This window comes from Gossypium hirsutum, chromosome A04, assembly GCF_007990345.1.
Source record: "Gossypium hirsutum isolate 1008001.06 chromosome A04, Gossypium_hirsutum_v2.1, whole genome shotgun sequence".
In the NCBI taxonomy this organism is placed as follows: domain Eukaryota; kingdom Viridiplantae; phylum Streptophyta; class Magnoliopsida; order Malvales; family Malvaceae; genus Gossypium; species Gossypium hirsutum.
Genome location: NC_053427.1, coordinates 28605896 through 28611718, shown reverse-complemented (window position 1 = coordinate 28611718; position 5823 = coordinate 28605896).

Here is a 5823-nt window from a genome sequence, read left to right as displayed (position 1 = left end):
GCCAAATTGGGAAGGTCCATACGTCGTAAAGAAGGCATTCTTGGGCGGAGCTTTGATTCTCACCGAGATGGATGGGAAGGAGTTACCTAATCTAGTGAATTCAGATGCTGTGAAGAAATATTATACCTAAAAAAAAAAGAGGGGGATCAAGGTGAAAACCCGAAAAGGGCGTCTTGATTAACACAAAAGATTAGGATGAAAACCCGAAAGGGCGTTCTAATGAAGCAAGCACTGGCTTAAAAAGTAAGGCGTTTTGAACGGTGGGTCAAACAGAGAGACTACAGTATTTGAAGCACTTCTGAAAACTCGAAATCTCTTACGCAAGAAAGCCATGCTTGAAAAGATTCTTGATTGAGGAACGTGGAAGAGTTCATGCGTTGAATATCTAGAGCATTTGTATTTGTTGAAATGCGATCCCCTTTCTCTTTATGACACTTTTTTTTACTATCATTGATTAACTTTCTTTGTTTGCTACATTTTAAATGAATAAATGTGAGGTATCCTTTTGTCCCCTACCTGACCATTTTCATGCATCTCATTATGTGGTTCATTTACATGATAAATAGTGAAATGACATGCTCTAAACAAAAGAAGTGCTAAGCATTACCCAGATAAGAATTTGATAAGTACAAGAGCCTCAAAGCAATAACAAAGTTCAACCAGGGGCAAAAGAGTGATATCTGAGAAACGCAGATTAGTCGTGAAGCTAGAGGACGGGTACAGGGCCTGAAGAGAAAGTCAATAGTCAAAGCAATGAACGCAGATCATCAAAATCATGACGGAAAGGGACATATGACAAGCAAGCCCAAGGCGCATAGCATGATCATGTAGGCATAAAGGCATTTAAGGCAAACATGTGCATATCATGATAACATCATGCATGACATATACATGTATTTCAGCAGAACAAGAGGTTTCGATGATAGATGTACTGAATCAAAGGAAAGGACACCTAAGTTCCACCAGATGACATCTTTTGGTATTTTGATGCTTTTATTTCTGTCTTTCAAAAAAATCAACTCATATTGCGGAGGTGAGTTGGGCCTTAGGTCACACGCTGAAGTATTTTCAATTTCCGTTTTTTCAATTTATGCTTTTCAAAAAATCAACTCATATTGTGAGAGGTGAGTTGAGCCTCAGGACACGCTGAGGTAATTTCAATTTATGCTTTTCAAAAATCAACTCATATTGCGAGAGGTGAGCTGAGCCTCGGGGCACGCCGAGGCATTTTTAATTTCTGTTTTTCAATTTCTACTTTTAATTTCTATTTTTCAAAAATCAACTCATATTGCGAGAGGTGAGTTGAGCCTCAGGACACGCTGAGGTATTTTCAATTTTTATTTTTTTAATTTATGTTTCAAAAAAATCAACTCATATTGCGAGAAGCGAGTTGAGCCTCAAGATGCTGAGGTAATTTCAATTTTTGTTTGTCAAAAATCAACTCATATTGCGAGAGGTGAGTTGAGCCTCAGGACACGCTGAGATATTTTCAAATTCTATTTTTATCAAAAAAATCAACTCATATTGCGAGAGGTGAGTTGAGCCTCGGGACACGCTGAGGTATTTTCAATTTCTGCTTTTCAAAAGAATCAACTCATATTGCGAGAGGTGAGTTGAGTCTCGGGCCACACGTCGAGGTCCTTTCAAATTCTGTTTTTAATTTCTTTTTTTTTAATTTATGTGTTTAAAAAAAATCAGCTCATATTGCGAGAGGTGAGTTGAACCTCAAGACGCTGAGGTGTTTTCCATTTCTATTTTCAATTTCTGTTTTAATTTAAAAAATCAACTCATATTGCGAGAGGTGAGTTGAACCTCAAGTCACATTGAGGCATTTTCAATTTATCATCAAAAAATCAACTCATATTGCGAGAGGTGAGTTGAGCCTCAAGACCCATTGAGGTATTTTCAATTTCTGCTCAATTTATGTTTTTCAAAAATCAACTCATATTGCGAGAGGTAAGTTGAGCCTCACATGCTGAGGTGTTTTCAATTTCTGTTTTTCAAAAAATCAACTTATATTGCGAGAGATGAGTTGAGCCTTGGCTTACACGCTGAGGTATTTTTCAATTTCTGTTTGTCAAAAAAATCAACTCATATTGCGAGAGGTGAGTTGAGCCTCAGGTCACACGCTGAGGTGTTTTCAACTTCTGTTTTTCAAAAAATTCAACTCATATTGCGAGAGGTGAGTTGAGCCTCAGGACGCGCTGAGGTATTTTCAAAAAAATTCAACTCATATTGCGAGAGGTGAGTTGAGCCTCGGGACACGCTGAGGTATTGTCAATTTTTTGTATGTTCAACTCATATTGCGAGAGGTGAGTTGAGCCTCAGGACGCGCTGAGGTATTTTAAAAAAAAATCAACTCATATTACGAGATGTGAGTTGAGCCTCGGGACACGCTGAGGTAATTTCAATTTCTGTTTTCAAAATTCAACTCATATTGCGAGAAATGAGTTGAGCCTCAAGACACGTTGAGGTATTTTCAAAAAAAAATCAACCCGTATTGCGAGAGGCAAGTTGAGTCTCAGGTCACACGCCGAGGTATTTTCAATTTTCGTTTTTCAATTTCTGCCTTTCAAAAAAAAATCAACTCATATTGCGAGAGGTGAGTTGAGCCTCAGGACACACTGAGGTAATTTCAATTTCTGTTGTCAAAAAAATCAACTCGTATTGCGAGCGGCGAGTTGAGCCTCAGGTCACACGCCGAGGTATTTTCAATTTCCGTTTTTCAATTTCTACCTTTTAAAAAAAATCGACTCATATTGCGAGAGGTGAGTTGAGCCTCAGGACACGCAGAGGTAATTTCAATTTTTGTTGTCAAAAAAATCAACTCGTATTGCGAGAGGCGAGTTGAGCCTCAGGTCACACGCCGAGGTATTTTCAATTTTCGTTTTTCAATTTCTGCCTTTCAAAAAAAAATTGACTCATATTGCGAGAGGTGAGTTGAGCCTTGGCTCACGCGCTGAGCTATTTTCAATTTCTGTCTTTCAAAAAAAATCAACTCATATTGCGAGAGGTGAGTTGAGCTTCAGATTACACACGGAGGTATTTTTTTCAATTTATATTTTTCAAAAAACAACTCATATTGCGAGAGGTGAGTTGAGCCTTGAGTCACATATCGAGGTATTTTCAAAATCTGCTTTTCAAGTTAAGTTTCAAAAATCAACTCATATTGCGAGAGGTGAGTTGAGCCTTGGCTCACGCGCTGAGCTATTTTCAATTTCTATTTTTAATGTCTATTTTAGAGAGTCAATTCATATTGCGAAAATGAGTTGAGCTCAGGAGCACATGCCGAGTAAAGAATAAAGATTGAAGCTAATTGAAGACATCAGATTCTGTCTCCTTAAAGTTGCAGTGGAGTTGATCGAGGGCATCAGATCTTGCCTTTCTGAAGTCGCAGAAGAAAAGACCACAAACCTTATCTCACTGAAGCGATAGAAGAGCAGATTGAATTTGTAGATCTCACCTTTCTGAAGTTACAGCGAAGTAGATCGAAGCCATAAATTTCATATCCTTGAAGTTACATTGGAATAGATTGAAGCTACAAGGCGTATATCATAAGATGCAGTGGAGTGAACCAAAGCTATAAGATGCGGTGGACTAAAAAGGGACTAACTAAACAAGAAGAGTTCCAAAGCAAGTGAAGACCTAGCAAGACCGGGCAAATTTGGTCTTCCTTGAAAGTCTTTGCTCTATTCCCGTTGCACGACAATGAGCAAAGAGGGGCAGCTGTAGAAGCCCAAATTGCCCGGGCCCGATTACATCAAAATCCAACCAAACCTCTAAACCCACTAAAACCTTTAACCCATAACCCATTTACATCTACCCAAACCCATTACAAAACCCAAATATTAAACCCAATTCAAAAGCCCATTAAGCCCCCCCCAAAAAAACCTAACCCCCAAAAAAAACTAACCCCAAAAAACAAACCAAGAAACCCTAGCCACCTAGCCACTTTCCCACTTGCCCCATTTTTTCTCTCATTTTTGATATCCATTGTCTACCACCACCACCTACAAAATAGAAAAAGAAATAATAGAAAATTATGTAAAAGATGGCTATAAAAAGCCATTCAAAAATCATGTAAAGGGGGGGATTTTTACAAAGATTGAAAAATGAGACAAACACAAAAATCCCTTCAAATTTTGAACACAAAAGAAACATCAATAAAAAGGTTGCATCTTTTTTTCCTCTTCTTTCGAATCTTTTTTCTTTCTTTTTTTGTGTTGTTTTTTTTTTCTTTCTTTATATATACATATATTGTTAAGAAAAACAAATTTTACCTTTTCCGGCCACCGTAGGCGGCGACCGACGATCGACTGGTGACCGGCCCCCCTTGGCCGGCGGTGGCCAGCGATAGGCGGCGACCGACGATCGACTGGTGACCGGCCCCCCCTTGGCCGGATTTTCTTTCCCCCCTCCCTTCTCTCTTCTGTCTCCCTTTGTTTTTTCTTTCTCTCTTCAAAATGATTTTTTTTGTCAAAAATTGGCCTTAAAGTATGTAGCGCTTTGCGATTTAGTCCCTCTTGCTATGTTATGTTTTGAGGGGAGGATTAATTATGTTTTTGGTCCCCCACAGTTTTATGCATGTTCAATATAGCCCTTTCCTTTTATTTTTATTTCAATTTTGCCCCAAATATTTTGTTTTTAGTTCAATTTAACTCTTTTTAGTTACTTTACTATTTAAATTAATTATTTTAGTATTATTATTATATTTCATTTACTTATGTAGTGTGTTAATAATTTTTTTTATGTATTTTATATATATTATGTATATATTTTTTAATGCCATTAGTTATATATTTCTTATGTATATATTCTTAAATACTATTATATATACATATATATATTAAATACGATATTGTGTATATATTATTATTACAAATTATTACTATTGCTAGTATTATTATAACTATTATTATATTAGTGTATATTTTATGTACATATGTATATATATATTTGTACATATCATTATTTTATATTATTGTTGTAAATTTTTTATGTATATATTTTTATGTACGTTTCCTAATATTATCTTTTATTGTAGATATTATTATTATTATTACATACTTTTATTATATGCATATATATATGTATTTTTATGTACATATTATTATTTTATATTATTATTACCAAATATATCATTTTTCCTATTTTATTATTAGTACATGATTTGTTTTTATTTTGTAAATATCATTATTATTGTTATTCTAATATTCTTGTATTCCATGCTAATATTTTTCATTAATGATATCATTTTTTTTTGCGTCCTTTATCTATTTTTAATTTCTCACTTTAGGAATATTTTTTCTCATGTTTTAATTAATTTCAAAAATAAGACAATGTACCGATTTAATATTAAGCCATCGATTTCATCGCTATGTTGGGTGAAATTTATCGGCTTGTGTTAAAAAACGGGACACCCTTTCTAATAAAAAAAATCAAAAACTAAAAATTCTCATTTTTCAATTGGATCACGAGTAAATGTCAAATTGAATTCGTATTTTTGAAAATCAAGTCAACACATGTTTATGAGATACCAATTTTGGGCGTCGCGAGGGTGCTAATACCTTCCTCGCACGTAACTGACTCTCGAACCCCAATTTTTCTCTGGACTTTCACGTAGACCTAAATTTGGCCTTCTTTTTGTTTTAAATAATTTTATAGGTGTCCGATCACATCTACAAAAAAGGATCGGTGGCGACTCCCTTTGTTAATAAAATCGAAAGTTGGTTTTCAAATGTTTAATAAATCGCCCCAATTAGCGACCAACCGAAAGAGAATTTTTTTTTATGTCGCTACAATTACTTTTAAAAAGTAATCTAG